This window comes from Triticum urartu, unplaced genomic scaffold, assembly GCF_003073215.2.
Source record: "Triticum urartu cultivar G1812 unplaced genomic scaffold, Tu2.1 TuUngrouped_contig_439, whole genome shotgun sequence".
In the NCBI taxonomy this organism is placed as follows: domain Eukaryota; kingdom Viridiplantae; phylum Streptophyta; class Magnoliopsida; order Poales; family Poaceae; genus Triticum; species Triticum urartu.
This window is the reverse complement of record NW_024114974.1, coordinates 12,030-29,573: the sequence shown is the minus strand read 5'-3', so window position 1 is coordinate 29,573 and position 17,544 is coordinate 12,030. Positions and strand designations below refer to the sequence as shown.

The window sequence follows — 17,544 nt, the reverse complement described above, 5'->3', positions numbered from 1 at the left end:
GAGGTGCCCGAATCTGCAGCACGGGCCGCCTATCACGAGCGGTAGCCGACGACGAAGAGGGCGGAGGCTGCAAAGGTGCTAACTGCACGCTAGGCACGTGCGAGCACGCCAGTGGATCCCGAGGATGCGTTCCTCGCGTTGGTCCCAAGGTAATTAACGGAAACGATCGATCCAATTCCACAATGTATATGTGTAGCAAGTGGCAAAGGTTCGTCAATGTTGCCCGCATCCCTCGGTCAACCCTGCCTAGGGCGACGCGAGGGCGGCTTCCCTACCCACAACCGTCGCGGCCAATCCTCTCTCCCCACCCGCCGCCGCCGGAAGATGCCGCCGGGCGAAGCCCGTGTGGCTGACGGCGGCGGCGCGGCCCATCTCTCGCGGCCTCCCCTTGCTTTGTGGGCGATAGAACCTGGTGCCAGCCGACAGCGTCCCTGTCCGATGCACATCTGGGCATACGGCGGCGGGACTCGGCGAGCAATGGTCGGAGGTGGAGGTCAATGTTCGTCTCGTGGGGGCGCTCTCCGACCAGATCGGCGGGATTCGATGCTTGCGGCCATGACCAGGATGGGGTCGCTGGCCTCGGCCAGATCTGGTCATGGCTGGTGACTGGACGTGTCCGTGATGTCCGGTGGCTGGCACTGGGTTGTGGACGACGCGGTGGCGGGTGTGGCACGTCGGCAACTGGGCGGATCTTGACGGGTTTTTCTAATCACGCCGGGATTCAACCCTTGTCTGGGTCCTTGACACCGAGGGAAACTCCGAGGAAACCCTGGATCTCATTGGTATCGAGCGATGGCGGTTTGGCAACGTAGGCCCTCTTGAGGGCATCATTTCTAGAGTTTTCTCCGCTTGAAGGGACCAGCGACGCTGGCAATGCACGGCCTAGTGGCGCAACTGCCGATGAAAATTGTGCCGACTACGGTCATGGCAGATGATGGTGATGTCTTCGATGTCGTTTCGTTTTTGCGGCATCGTCGTTGCAGTTTGCGTCATCATGCTCGCGATGCTCTGGGGGAAACCCTAGATTTGGGTCTCCCGGATCAGATGATGACGGTGCCTTCGGTGTCGTTCTCCCTCCTGGGAGCATCATTTTTGAGAAAGTGATGGTTGGAGGGGACTAGAGGAGGAGTAGTGTTACATCTACCGCAAGTCCAACGGCAGATCTCGGTGGCATGGCGCTGTGGAGTTTCAGCAACGGGCTCGTGAGGATGGATATGTGTAGGATGGTGGTGTTGTCCGGTGCCGTTGTGACGTCGACACAGGCCTAGTAAGGTCAGTGTCTGCTCTGGAGATGGATCGGTGGAAGACGGGGGTGGCAGCCTCTTTGAGTGCGCTGGACCGGTGTGTGCCCCAACAACGCGGTATGGTAGGGGCCTCTGTGTTTAGATGTTTTGCTTTTGTGTGATGTATGTTTGGTATTAGGCTCTACCATCGGCACCCCTTCATCAAGTGGATAGGAGTAACGACAAATATTGCCAAGATAGTGGCTTCAAACTACCTAATGTATTACTTTGTAAGACGTTTGTGAATAATTATTAAAATGGTTGCATGCATCATCCAGATGCTGAGGCCGGGCTCATCCTCCGTTTCAAAAAAAAAATATGTGGCAAGTGGCAATTGAGACCGTTCAACCTTTTTCAGCCTCTGTTTCCCATCTTCACATCAGGCAAGTCAAGTGAACAGTAGATTAACAAGAATTGGCAATAATTCCACATCATCCTGGATCGACACATATCATTGATTAGTGGGTTTGGAATATAAGAGATGAACTTAATTTGAAGAAGAAGCCTACAGGACTATGTTTTTAGTGCCGCTTGCGGTTGAGGACCATCTCATCCAGAAGGATGACCATTTTAATTCCCCTGCTCCAAGTTCGTTCCCTCGTTATTACCAGCCTCTCCATTGCCCTCTTCATTTAGATCCCAAGGTGGGTGGGGGGGGGGGGGGGGGGGGGGGGGGGGGGGGGGGGGGTTAGGACGGTTGGGATGGGCACCAACTTTGCCACTGATCACAGTTGCTGCAGGCATGTATTCCAATAGTGTGGTATCATGTTTCATGTCATTCTATTGCTTTCAGGCATGGTAGATGCTCAATGCCTAAATGGAATCCATAGGCTCTCGCCGCTAACACATTATATGACAGCTCAAGATTCTCAAGCTTTGGCATAGCCCCTTCTGTGAAGGTTACATATATTCCCCATCCGTAGAAGTGAGGTCAAACTTCCTCAAGCATCGGAATCCAATAACATAAACCTTTTTGGGTCCTGTAAGAAATCACGACTGTAGAACAATTAATGGTGAGAGCTCACCAAGAGTGTCCAGATCCTCCTCCCTTAATGCAGCTAAATTTATTTTCAGACGAGCAAGACTTGTGAGCGCTGAAGAAATCCACTTTGGAATGTTCGCAAAATAGATAATGTCATCCATATCAAATGCCAGAAGGAAATATGGTGGGGGAGGAGGATCTAGGAGGTTGATGGGATCAGCATAATCATACTATATAGATGAATGGCATATACAAAAGATTGGAGTTTGCAGCTCCCAAGCTTGCATAGCAAGGAGAGTATCATTTCCTGATAACTCCTGACAATGTTTCTTCTCCAGCGATAATTTGACTTCATTCAATCCGGTAAGCCTCCCGATATCCTCCAAAGCATCCAATGAACTCCTCGTAATATCAAATATTGGGGGCACCCTTATGCTTCTCATATTGTTGATCCCATCAGGTACCATGCAGAATTTTTGAGTGGGTACATACTGTTTTTTTAATTGTCACGGGCGCGGGGGGGGGGGGGGGGGGGGGGCTCCCCACCTGAATATATTTGAAAAGAGCCAGAGAGTTACAGAGGTTCATGCATTGTGCGAGGAAAGGGAGTCACGTCATAGACCGCCGTGTTCTTTGAGAGTTTCCGTCTTGAGGCGGTGAGACCAAATAATTAGATCATCTACAATGCTTTAACCGAACTATGAGCATTAATATCTAATCCCTGGAAAACCTTTTTGTTTCTTGCATCCCAAACTTTCTAGAGAATAAGCAGGAGCATGAGGGGCCTAATCGAGGCAGGCAGGGGGTCCGACGGCGTAGTAAGAGAAAAGTGTGTCGATGAGCATGAACTGCGGTCGTATAGCCACGACTCTCCAGATCCTGCATGTCGCCCGGTATGAGAAGAACAAGTGGTCGCGGTCTTCCACTGCATGGCTGCACCGCGGGTAAGAGTCATAGTCCAGAATGTTTTTCATGTGCAGGTTCTGCCTGGTGTTCAGCCGGTCGAGGTAAAGGAGCCAGCCAAAATCATGACGTTTTTTGGCACCTTTGAATCCCAAATAAGCTACACCATCAGAGTCGCGTGAGGAGAAAGCATCCGTTAAGCAGTCGCCTGGGAGGTAGCAACGCCTGCAACAAAGAGTTTAGGGAGGCAAGTTCTGCGACCACAGCAGAGGTTAGGTGATTACGAAGAGCAAGTTCAGTCCCATCCTGTAATATTGTGGCTACCATGTCATTTTGATTGGTGTGGTGGGAGAAAACAGCGGGGAAAACAATAGCCAATGGCTCTGGCTATAGCCAACGAACTAGCCAAAAGAAGGTGGAGCATCCATCACCGATGGAGCAGTGTGGAATCTCTCTTAGAATTTGAAGCTGCTTAAAAAAATTGCCAGGAAGGAGTTGTTTTCCTGTGGGTAGATACTGTAGATTACTGAGACAGATAATTCCAGCCGGCAACTCTACTATTTGTGTGTCCCTAAGATCTATGGCCTCTAGATCGTGTAGCATCACAACACTTGGTGGTAGCTTTGAAATGATGGTGCCCCTTAGGCTGAGAAACTTAAGCTGGTATAATTTGTCCATATTGTTCATGTCATACTCTTCCAAACCCTCACAACCTTCAAAGTCCAATACACGTAAAGCTTCAGATTTAAGAAGACTAGGAAATTGTTCCATATAACCTGATGATGTTACTATTAAAGATTGAGCTTGACTTAGATCTTCATTTGCTAATGCGGATGCCATCTCCTGGTCAATGTGCTGAACTGATAGTCGCCGAATAAAACCATGACGATTAGTCAAACTTGTTTGGCCTCTGCCTACCACAGTGACAAAATTATCTTCAACTGCTTTTGAAATAATAATTTCAAGCATCATATCGTGAACTCGGCAGGCACGAACCTTACCATCATACCCAGTGTCCACTGGTTGTACCATGCTTTTGTTGATAAGATCGTAAAAGTAGTTCTCGGCGACCTCTTGTCGGCTCTGTCCACGCTCTTCCTGGATAAAACCTTCTGCTATCCATCTCCTCACTAACCTCTCTTTGTCAATCTCACAATCCTCAGGAAATACACTTAAATACAACAGACAGGTCTTGAGATTAGGTGGAAGAACATTATAGCTAAGGGATAGTATGCTATTCATTCCCTCTAGACTTTGGTTATTTTCCAGTGCAGAACCACATGACCTTTTAACCTTCTCCCTCTCCTCCTTGGTAGCTGATCTGTTTGCCAACAAACTAGATATAGTGACAATTGCCAATGGTAGGCCTGCACACTTTTTTAGGATTTCATTTGAAACTTCCTTGAGCATATCAGGACAACAACCATCAGAGCCAAATATCCTTTTGAAGAACAAGCCTCTAGAGTTAACATCACTTAGTGGTTCCATTGCATACATGCGGTCATCAGTACTCAGACAACATGACTTGGCTGCATCAACAATGCGTGCAGTGGTTATAATTCTGCTACAACAATCATTCTCTGGAAAAGCACACTTAATAGTGTTCCATACTTGTGAGGACCATCAAAGCCAAAACATGAACACAAGTAAGAGGGCAAATACTTGACCTTTTCCTTATCTAAGCCCTACGTACCCCCCTCATACCTGTACTAATAAAGCTCCGCCACTGACGATATACCTACAAAATTGGTCGATGATGTCAACAAATTATGATAAGAAATTCAGCTTGAACACTCAAAACTCCGATACTGCTTCATATACTTAGCTGGAGTATTTAATAAAGTGTATCATGATTATTGCTTATGTTTCCATATGCAGTTTACTGTAAACATGTAGCATGCCAGCTCCATTGAAATTTTAACTATGAGTAGAACTCAATTCAAGTTACCGAATCACAATCAAACAAAACATATTTTTACATGTTTTCCTTATGACATGGAAAACCTTTTAAAATTCTTATTTGATTCTATATGAAATGGATAGTAGGAATAATGAACAGGACATGAATCTCCAGCAGTGCATGCGGTTTACGTACTCAGATAATTAATTAAGTGTGTGTGTGTCTATATATGTTTCCATATGTTTCCATACGTATATTGTACATATATCACACCCACTTCTTTGAAGTTTTAACTAATCAAATTCATCTCTATTTACCCGAGTATCTCACTTAAATTCTCTGTTTGGCGCCTTTTGCTTTATCATTTGTAAATATATTTCAGAAATATTCAATTGATCTATTATATACAACTTAAAACAGGAGAAAAGGAACGGATAGGATTAATATACACATAAGCAATGGAAAAGGAACGGCTGTGTTCAATCTATATGTTACGTGAAACGGTAGAAAAGGAACGGCTGCGATAAGATAGGAAAGTAAGAAATCATCAGATGTTACGTGGGAGTTGAAAAGTTCACATAGAAGTTCCCGAAACAATCACGTAAATGAGTTATGGTCGGATTGAAATAGGACAGACCATGAGGTCAAGTACTGTTCATGTAGCAATTAATTAGTACAATAATCCAGAGTACAATTCCATCTCTCCTCTACGCATCCATGGCACAGAGCACCATGCACGTCACCTCGCGAGACCTACAGGTCTTCAGGGAACGTCACTCACATCGGCAGGATCGGGCAATGGACTCCAGCAAGTGGAAGATATATTGAGACTGGAGTACACCAAGACCAAGATGACCATGCCATTCAAGAAACTAGATGATACCCCGCGCGCGTTGCTGCGGAACTTTCTATGATCTTTGAGCAGACTTACAGAATAGAATTCTTGTAGAAACATAGAGAGATTTAACAGTACATGCAAACATTCCTATCATCAGGAGGTAGACTTGTAAGGACATTGATAAAAATCATGGTACAATTGGTTAGCTTATAGTGACTTCAAAAGAGGCATTTGTTCACATGTACACAAATGTGAAATTCTTGTACCAAGTATTAACCACTGGGAAAATAAAATATCGACATAAGAATTAACTATATGGTCGTATGATAGTATGTGTAATGAGCACCTGAAACCAAGTAGGCATGTCTTCCTGCAATGTATGTTCTAAACATCCAAAGCTTCATGAATAACATACAACCATATAGATCTTAAAAATTACAAAGTACAACAATGTACGCAAACAGATATAAAAAAGAAACAAAATACTGAATGATTCTAACTTATTTAGAATCTTCTCTACTCAAATTACTTCATTTTCTCTATTCTGAAGAAAGCAACAATTGTAAATTTTAATCAACCAATGATGTAACGACGTATGTATTTACATTAATCAGATGATACATGCAGCTAGCTAGTAATCTATGATTTCCATGACTATGTACTCAGAACTTTGGGCCTGTAGAAACTGGAACACAACTATTTGTTACCACTTACCTAGGTTTTCCTTGGCATTCTTGATTCTTGACAGAAATTGAAATGAAGAATAAAGCTCATAAACATTCGAACAAACCACTCGAAACACTCTGAGAATACACTGTTCATATTTACTCCATCGGCTTGTTTCAAACAAAAATATTTACTCCATCAAGATCACTGATGGGTAGAAGTTGCAATATCTCCTGGTAAAGCAGAGGCATGAAGCCGAGACAACATTCTTAGACAATTCAAAGGGAACTTTTAGATTGTGTCCAATAGAGCTCTATAATCAATCTGTACTGCTCAACAATCTAATGAATTTTCATGTTGTGTGTGTCAACACGAATTACGGAACTCCATCCCTCCATATATCATAATGATACATGCTTCGTTGTTGGGATGCACGAAATTTGATAACACAATTTTATAACAAATAACATCATAGTGGAGTAGCAACATAGCACAGGAGGAGGATTATTAATTAATGGAGCACAAAGGAATAGGGAACAACCTGATATGAAGTAGATTCCATGAGGGAGGTAGCAATAGACGACAGGAACTCCAGACTTTTCCCAATAGTTTCACTTGTATGAGCGGAACAAAGATACATGAGGCAAAAGTAATGGCACGGCGAGGTAAATTTGAGATATGATATTAGGGATTAGGTACCAGCTCCATGGGCGAGGTCTTCGGCCCCCATCGAAGGAAATATATGAGCATGATGCAGCAGGCAAGGGAGACATGGATCATGGCGATGCCGGAGATAGCCTATCGACAGCGGGTCGTCGCCTCCAACACGTAGATTTCCGCAGGCAAAATCGGATTACCTATCGCTTCTAGTAGCAGATATCTGAGGGAAGAATCTGATGCCTGACTAATACTCTCGAGCAGGTGCGCTCATACTTACGGTGAAGACCACGGGAATAGTGAGGAGATGAAGAAGATATGTCGTAGAAGAGGGAGAGGGCGAAAGAAATCAATCAGCCAGGAGTTTTTTTCTTTGTTACTACGTATTATTAAGGGAATCAACGGGGGATTAATTGGGGAGATTAAAGGGCCGCAGTGCTGGCTGGCTTTTATTAAGAGACTACTACTGCCTCCTCGGTTTCTTTTTTGTGTGTGGACTGCCTCTTCGGTTCTACAGAGATTAAAATCATGCGATTTGTTTGGTTGAAAAGAAATGTTGACGTGGCAGATTTGCTGAGGTGGATGTTGCATGTTGATTGATGATATGGGTAGGCTGTATGTCAAGAGAAATCATGTAGTGGGGAGCTCCTATTTAGATATAGTAAATAATATAAGAAAATGTTGGTTAGTCCGTCAATGCATTAGTGGATTAGCAAAAAAATATCTATTTGTGAGTAATTTCGAATTAGCGACCCATGCTGTTGGGACTGCCATCCATTACTCATTAACGAACTGTATATTGCTAAAATTTATTGGATAGGGGTGGCGAATCAAGGAGTAAATAACAAGCTGAAGACGTACATCACCTGCTGCATATCCTCTTTTTTTTGCATTGAACTGGAGGGTTTTATTCAATCAAAAGAGCTCCAGCAGTGTCCGCCATCAGGCTAGTCACCAGAAACCCAGGGGGAGAGTACATCCAACAATCTGTCACCTCTAGTGTGCAAGCATTTTTCGCACACAAGTGGGCAGATACATTAGAATGCCTCTTTACATGATGAATACTAAAAGAGGAAAAACTATCTGCTAACCCTTCAATATCTAGAAGACCTGGCGCTATCAAAGAGCGCGAAGAACGGCGCGAGTTTCAGAGATCGACCACATCTTGACTGTCAGTCTCCATTTGTACTCGCTCAAAGCCACGAAGCTTTGCGAAGACTACACCTTCGCGGAGGGCAAGAGCCTCTGCAACCAGCGAGTCAGTGACGCCCTGGATCGGCTTGCACCAGGCACCAAAGTAAGTCATAGATGATCGAGCAACTCCTCCTACACCTGCGAGCCTAGCTCCCTGCATATCCTCTTGTGACTTTCCAAATCACAAGGGCAGTACACACATCATTCCATATAACATTCCACACAAATATGTACTCCGTATATTATTTTTTTGAGAAGAATGTACTCCATATTTATGTATATCCTTCTTTCGTATGGAACCTTTTCAAAAAAAGATCTCCTTCATCTTGTGTTAATTGTCAATTTTTTTGATCTCAGGCCCAGTTGGATTTCACTAGCATCTACAAGGCATGGTCAACTGCCATACCCTAATAATCAGAAATTAACAAATGCCCCTAAAACATTAACTAAGGCAAGAAAAATCATACTAGCCTACATATATCTTAACATTCTATTTATCCTACCTATCGCCATCAAATTTTATTGGTCAATTTTAAAAGAACATAATAATATATGCATTGTACTGCCATGACTAAATCAAAAGTTATTCCCACAAAAAAAGGGTGAATCCATGATGTCCCTTTAGGAGCAGTCGTGTTCCCTTTAGGAGCTGTGGACATTGCATTACATGTGATGGCTTCAAATCTGATGTTAATAATCAAGAAATTAATCAAAGTTTATTTTTGTACAATTATTTTATTCTTATTTTTGTATGAATGATTTTTTGTTGCTTAAATAAAAAGTAAATGAATGATTTAAATACAGTTGCTTTTGCATACATACTCACAAAGTTTATGACTATAATAATTTTTATATCAAGAGCAGAATTCTGATTATAAATATGATCGTTTACCTAAAACTAAAATGCAGGATAAAGGATATATGTCTACATACATGGGTTCAATGTGAAAAGAGAATACAAAAAAACTGAGTAGTGTAAAGTCCATCTTGGTGTTCTTGAATTTTTGTCGTGTGAACTCCACAGTTGCAAGAAGAGGAAGTACAATGCATCTTGACACTGGATAATTAGAATTGGCAATCAATTCCATTATTACTAGGTGATATATTTTGTGATGGAAACATAATTGTTTCATGGCCACGAGAAATCATATAGTATACTTCATCTGCTAGAAAATGTGGGACAATAATTGGCCAAATTCTGGCTTCGACGGGCAATCCAAATAATCATCTGTGATTACCATTTATAAATTAAAGTAATAACATTGATTCGTATTAGATCTTACTCTTTTCACTTTTCATGTTATTACATTTCTTTTAACTATTAATTAAATATTGTACATAAATATTATAAAGAAAGATTACAATTAGAAAATGGGTGCAAATGGGCGCCTTACATTTGTAAAGGATGGACTATGGACAACATGGTCCCTGTCATAAAGAATAAGCTATGGTCGACGTGATCCAGGCCTACTTTGTCATTGAGAATCATATTGCCATAGGTGGGCAAAAGAACATGGAGATGATCTGAAAAAAGAAATTATGATGAAAGTGGCCAAGAGAGAACGTATAAGCAAGATATCATGTCAATTATGTAATATAATATTCGAATTATTCAAAAATCATGATTGGATAGAATAATATGGTGCATGCCCACGCAAATAGTCATATACATGATAAGAGATAAGAATAATTAACAAGTGGATGAGTATGCGATAGACAAGCAGACATGGACAACGGAATTTGTTTCTTCTATATTTGTAAATGTTTGGAACAAAAGTTTATGTCAAGGTAATGAATCAATTTAGTTGTGCTAAATAACATATTTTGGAGCAAAAAAGTTGACATGATTAGACAAAGGTAAGTTATGACACAACTAACATGGATACATTATAAAACAAGGTATGCAAGAGTTAGCAGAGAGATAATGTGTTAGCAACCTGATGCAAACAATACGGGCATTGATAGGCATGTGACAAAGGAAATTGGAGTAAGGATTGCAAGTGCGGATGGAACTTGATGCATGGCATTTCCCTAACTAAACCTAACTGCAGTAGCGATATAATGATGAGAAATGGAAGGAAAATCCCCCAAGGACATTATGAGGAACCAAGATTGGGATAAATTACTATTTGAAATTTTATCTAATGCGATGTTACTTTTTCATGTCTATTTTCTTAAGTTCAATGAACCAAATTGAGAAACAATATGGGCATTGCTAATAAGAAAAATACGCTAATACTCAATTTTAGCAACAAATGGAAAATCTAGCTGCGCAAATGCGCGGGTCACCCTGCAAGTTATATATCTGAAATAAAAGCAACATAGTAATTATATCCTTACAGTTGTATTGCATGTACCAATGAGTTCACCAATATGCCTATGCTAGAAAATACACATACTCATATATAAGAATCACACCATGGTGAACAAGCTATAGTTGGATGGTTTGAACCCATATTGCTTATTAGTTTGCATGTAGTAACTAGTTCATGCAAAAAACTAAGATAACAAGGTGTGCAATATGCCCATACTTTAGCCTATTGTTCTTTAAATCCGGGAGATAACAATTTGAGCAGTTTGCGTACAATATAGCAATCAAGTGAATGAAGGAATTGGCTATAAATATTTTCATGATGGTAAATATGTCATGCTGAAAGAATCATTTAGCAGCGTACACGATATTTTTTTTGGTGTGGGTGGTAAGGATGCTAGGAATTGCGCAAGCCGGCCTTAGTTGAGCTGTTTTTCTTTGCGTGAAAATAATAATAGTGCATTCTAAAATATGAAGAACTATGCATGACGCATATGTAGCTAAGTTGCGACCCCGCAACGGCGGCGACGATTTTTTGTTGCAACTATCAAGGATTTTTGCTATGTCCGATGAATTATTTTACTACATCCATTCATGGCAGAGCTGCGATCATTCACGGCGGCGACGACGATTTTGCTGCAAGCGTCATAGATTTTTGCTACGACAGGCAATTTCTTTCCTATGTCCATTCATGGCGAGCTGCGAACCGCGGCAACTCCGAGCACTGCTGATACGACGAACGACTGCCCGGGGATAAGGATGATGATGTTGCGGCAGCTGCGAGGCTGGGGATGAGGATTTTTCATGCTGGAAACGGCGAGGATTTGTGCTAAAAGCTCCACGGATCGATTTTTGTCAAGCGCGAGGACGGTGGCGAGCGGTGGCGAGCCCTGGGTGTGCGGCAGTGCTTCGGACTGGGCCGCCTCGCGGGGGATTACGGCGGGGGTCGACGGCGCTCGCTGCAACCTCCTCTCGCTCCGATGTGCGGCCCTGTAGTTTTTTCAGGAAGACGATAGAAAAGAAGGACAAAGCGAAGAGGCACATCCGATGGCTAGCAGTTATTGCATCGCCTAGGAATCGTATGGTCCTATGTCGACCGGCAGAATCGTTACGCCGGTGCGCCGGTGGAGAGTAGCGCCCTTTATTTAGGCCCCTTCCAATGCTCCACCTTGTACAGGTGCTAAGAGCAACTCTAGCAGACCCCGCAAAACGCGTTTGCAGTTCGCGCAAAACAGCTTTTGCGGGCCGGCGAGGGCTAGCACAGATGCAGACCCCCCAAACGGATCCATAAAAAAGTATACTCGCGGAATATGCTTTTTTACGGGTCGGCTATGCGGGTTCTGCTCTTTGCACCGCTGCATCCCCGCATATCATTAGCCCGCAAATTTCAAATCCAACATAATTCAACAATCAAAAACAAACTGAATTATTCAAATCAAACATAAAACAATAATCATCCGCATTACAAATAATTATTCAAATCACCGTAGCAAACTTAAAATAATGCAATACAAAACTTGTCATGAATACAAATACAAATGAATACAAAAATTAGTCATTGTCCAGCTCTTTGCCAATGGTGCTCAATGAGATCTTCCTGAAGCTGAAAGTGTGTGTCTGCATTTTCAATCTCCTTATATGTCTGAAGAAAAGCTCTAATGCGGTTTGGGTCACTAGCTGGTTTGACACGGCTACCCACATTGTCGTAAAAGAATTCTAAGTTCATTCCTCTCTCATCTTCAAGAATCATATTGTGCAGGATAAGACAACAAGTCATGATGTTATTTAGGGTTTTCTTATCCCAAAAACGAGTAGGACCACGGATAATGGCAAACCTAGATTGCAAAACACCGAATGCTCTTTCAATGTCTTTTCGGGCTGCCTCTTGCACCCTTGCAAATTCACATTGTTTTTTCTTTTGGGTTCTTTGATGCTCTTGACAAATGTGCACCAAGGAGGATATATACCATCTGCAAGATAGTACCCCTTTGTGTATTCATGCCCATTGATAGTGTAGTTGCAAGCAGGAGCATCACCACTAGCAAGCCTAGCAAACAAATGAGAGCGTTGCAACACATTGATATCATTCAGTGTGCCGTCAGGGGTGGAGAGGCAGGAGGTCTGGGGTGGCGGAGAAGGTGTGGAGAGGCAGGAGGTCTGGGGTGGCGTCAGTTGGCTGTGGTGGAGGTGTTTATGCGAGAAGGAGCCGGAGCGGAAGGAGAGGACACAATTGGAGAGAATCGCAAAAAAATCATAACCTGGAGATGTCATTCCAAAAAAATGTTAGTATCGATGGAGGGGTGATTTCCTTCTATAGGTGAAAAACATAGAAAATATTGGTTGTTATCAAGGAAAGGTAAAAAAATTAGGAAAGTTAGGATTCTGAATTGATTTATATGCAAATGGGGTTTTATTGTTTGGTAACGTGTTATCAGTACCTGCCCGTTTGTGATATGTCTGATTAGGAAAGTTTGCAAATGTTAAGAAACTATTTATTGGAAGGAAAGTTTGTGACGTGTCTGTTATTTGTTTCCTAAAACAAATTTCACTAACGAGAGAAATCGGTTGATTTAGATAAGTTAGGAAAGTTAGATTAAAATATATTATTTGTTTCCTGAAAATCTGTTATTTATTTCCTAAGACAAATTGAACCAATAAAAGGAATCGGTTGATTTGCATAATTTAAGAAAGTTAGATCCGTGATTTGTTATACGTTAGGAAAGTTTTGGTTATAATAAAGAGTGGAGAGAAAATAACCGATGGACCAGCATGGGAGGGGGTGGTGGGAGGAGAGACGAAAAAAAAATCAGCGAAAATAAACCGTGGAGACTATTCATCAACTGATCCATTAGGAGTAGAGATCCTATTTGCCGCTCGTTGTCGCAAAATGTCGGGGGAACGCTCACGGGATCGAGCGGTTGTTCCAGGTGGGCCGGCCCCGGGTTTTTTCATTTTCCGTTTCTTTTTCGTTTTTTCGTTTTTCTTTGTTGTTCTTCTTCTTTTATCTCTTATTACTTTTTCTTTTCTCTTCATTTATTATTTTCTGTTATTTTTCTGATTCAAGTTTATTTTACTTTTTCAACAAAGGTTCAGACATTAGATAAATGTTTGAATTCTTAAATTTTGTTCACATATTCGGAAAACGTTCCTATTTTCAAAAAAAAATCAGCAATTGCAAAAAGTTTAGAATTTCAAAAATTGTTCGCTTTTTCCAAGAAATGTTTGAAAATTCCAAAGAGTTTAGAACTACAAAGTATTGAAAAATGTATGCATTTTTTAATTTTTTCCATAAATATGAAATTTTTTCTGGAATTTTAAAAAATGTTCCCCTTTCAAATTTGTCCCCGCATTCAAAAAATATTCTTCTTCTCCTAATTTGTTCATAAATTCACAAAATGTTCGTTGTTTTAATTTTGTTACTGTTTTTCAAAAAATGTTTGCATTTTCAAAAATAATGTTCGCAATTTCAAAAAATGTTCTAGTTTTCACTTTTTCCCTTTTGAGAAATGTTTGACGTTCCCAAAAAATCTTCATGTCTTCAGAAAATGTTCCTATTTTCAAATTTTGCTCACAAATTCAAAAAGATATCCAATTTTCAATGTCTATTCACGAATTTTCAAAATATTTTACAAATTTCCTTAAATGTTTGCGCTTAGAAAAGTTCAGTATGTTTTGAAAAAAATTTGGTTTTCAATTATGTTTTTGTCTTTAAAAAATGATAGCATATTCAAAAATCTGTTCACAAATTTTAAAAATGTTCTCATTTCATGTTTATTTTTGCTTTCTCTAGATTCCGAAAATGTTCTAGTTTTTAAATTTTTGTTCACAAATTTTACAGTGTTCAATTTTTTTCAAATAATGGTCTTGCTTTCAATTTTGTTCCTTTTTTTATTCCCAAAAACTGTTTGTCCTTTTGAAAATTTGTTCCCATAATCATTTTTTTGTTCTCAAAATTCTATAAATGTTCGGGTTTTCGGAAAATGTTCAGGAATTTAAAAAACAAATCTGTCTAAAAATGTCCACGTCTTTTGTTTTATTTTTGAATTTTGAAAATATATCTGTGTTGTTAAAAAAATATCGTATTTTGATACGTTGCTCGTTTGTTAAAAAAATCACAATTTCAAAGGTAGTTTGAAAAAAATCAAAAACTATCCTGATTCTTCATTGGTACTAGTCCGTATACTAGCACGCTTCCCATTTAGCACGAACCTTTGTCAGGTCTATTGCTTAGCTCCTCTCGTACGCAACATGGAGGTCCAGAGGTTGAATCCTGGCAGTTTTGCTTCTTTTTTTTTTAACATTAGCATCGCAGCGCTACTCTACAAGGGAACACACGCTCCCTCTATTGAGCCGGTTCAATCGGGGGTTTCGTGCATGCGTTGCGTGGTTGTTTGATGCAGAATGCGTCCAGTAGGAGCTCCCGATTCCTATATATGACGCCCGTGTGCGTCCAGGTGCTGCGGCTTCGCTGAAGCGACTCCCCACTTGGCCCGGCCCATGTACGGATTCCTGTGCCGTTTTCCTTCGCTGTTTTGTTTCCTTTGATGCTTCTGCGGGTTCTTATGTGTTTTTCTTCCGTGGTTTTTTGCTTCCAGTTTTTCACTGTTTTCAGTTGGTTTGTTCTGTTTTATTTCTATTTTTCTGTTTTGGTTCATTTTTTCCTTTCATTTTCTTTTATGTTATTTGTTTTATTTTTCTGTTTCTGTTTTCTTCTCTTTAATTTCATATTATATAAAATGTTCACAAGTATTACAAAAATGTACATTGTATATTACGCAAATGGTTCACCTTTGCATATAAAATTGTTCATTGTGTATTACAAAAATGTTCATCATATATTATGAAATTGTTAAACATGTTTTACTAAACGTTCATTGTGTACTTCAAAAATGTTCATTGTATGTTATGAAAAATCTTCACCTTTGCAGATAAAAATGTTCATCGCATATTATGAAATTGTTCAATATTTTTTACTAAATGTTCGACAATTGTTCAACAAATATATTTATGTTTTTCGAAATGTTCATCGTATATTAAGAAAGGGTCATCGTGTATTATTTAAAATGTTCAATGGATATCATAAATGTGTAGTGTATATTTTTCTAATTTTCTAAAAAGGTTACGGTACTTATAGCGTGGCGCCTCCAATCTATAATTACAACTTGTTAGCTCTATTGGTTCGTAGCGCTCGTTCACAAGAATGAGGATGTGAGTTCGAATTCTGGCTGATGCACAAATTTTTGGTTATTATTTTACTTGCCTGGAGCTTGTTTTACCTCCTAATGGGCCAGCCCATTTGCCCTGACTTCAGCGAAGGCTCCACAATTTGCCGCTGGGCGCCCACTGCAGCGCCCTGGTGGGCCGACCCAGTACTACGCGGCTCCAGCAAAAAAAACATTAGATACACTTGCTGCATTCCCTCAAAAAAAAAGATGCACTTGCTTCAGCGAATATTTGAACTCAGGGCAACGCAGGGCCGTACGTGCAGGCTAATCTCCAGAGCTACCAAGTTCTACTAACCAATGTTACAGCTAACTACTTAAGAAACCAATGAAACCGCGCTGTTTAAAAAAAAGGTCACGAACAATCAAAAGAACTTCACGAATTTGTTTAAAAAAAATAAAGGTTCACGTATTCAAAAAAGTTCACGGTTTTGAAAGATCATGAAATTTTAAAGGTCACTAGTATAAGAAAAGTTCGTGAATTTGGAAAAAAATGACGGATTTGAAAAGTTCATGAAAATTTCGAAAGGTTAAGGAAATACAAAATACTTCAAGAAAACTGAAAAACGTACAGTGATTTTGAAAAAAAGTTCACCGATTTAGAAAAAAGTTAATAGGTTTTCAAAAAAATCATCAAATTTGAAAGAAAATTGACTGAATAAGAAAAAAATTGACCAAATTTTACAAAAAAATTTATCGGATTTGAAAAAGTTCATAAAATTTGAAAAATGATTATCAATTCCCAAAAAAAGTTCATCAAAAAATGGGAAAAGTTCATCGAATTTTAAAAACAGTTCATCAATTTTCAAAAAAGTTCATCAAATTTGAAAGAAGATCATCGAATTTGGAAAAAGTTCATTGGTTTTGTAAAATTTCATCAAATTTGAAAAGATTTCATGGATATCCATAAAAATTACATCAAAAATTAAAAAGTTCACCCATTTTAAAAAAGTTTATCAAATTCGAAAAATGGTTTATTGATTTTTGAGAAAAATTCATAGAATAATGTAAAACAATCCATTGGAAAAAGGAAGAAGAGGAAAAAGAAAAAATAGAAAATAGAAAAAGGTGGAAAGGAAAAAATAAATGGAAAAAGAAAATACAAAATAATAATAAAAGAAACAAAAGATGCAAATTGCTTCAGCGGGTTGGGTAGCGCGGTGGTTAGTGCAGCATCCATTGATGCAGGAGGTCTAATGTTCGATTCTTTCTCGGGTAGCTTTTTTGCGGTATAGAAACCATCTCACTACTAATAAACAATCAAACTAATTTTTTCTTAAAGCCACACGGCAGACGTACACAGCTTAATTGTCACCGTACGATTAGACCCGCTAACCTTAATCTAACAGCTAACCTTAATCTAATCTATTCTCTGGTGTGCATTTAGTATTTTACGTTGGCTGAACATGCTTCACCGCAGAGGAATAGGAATCTCCGCCCCGCACCTATGCAATCCCTACAATCACGCAGAGGGTGAAAAAAAAGGAAAGTGATCGCAAGCGGATCCCCTCGCTCGCTAATTGCAAGGCCGCGACCCACGCCGCCGCCTGATCCTCCTCCGCAGAACCGACGAGTGCGCCGGCAGCAC

The 17,544-nt window shown here is 40.3% G+C and overlaps 1 pseudogene; it reads right to left on the bottom strand.

Moving 5' to 3' along the window:
• Nucleotides 1-2,058: 2,058 nt before the first annotated feature.
• On the bottom strand, nt 2,059-4,785 carry LOC125527748 (annotated as a pseudogene).
• Between the last annotated feature and the right edge of the window lie 12,759 nt (nt 4,786-17,544).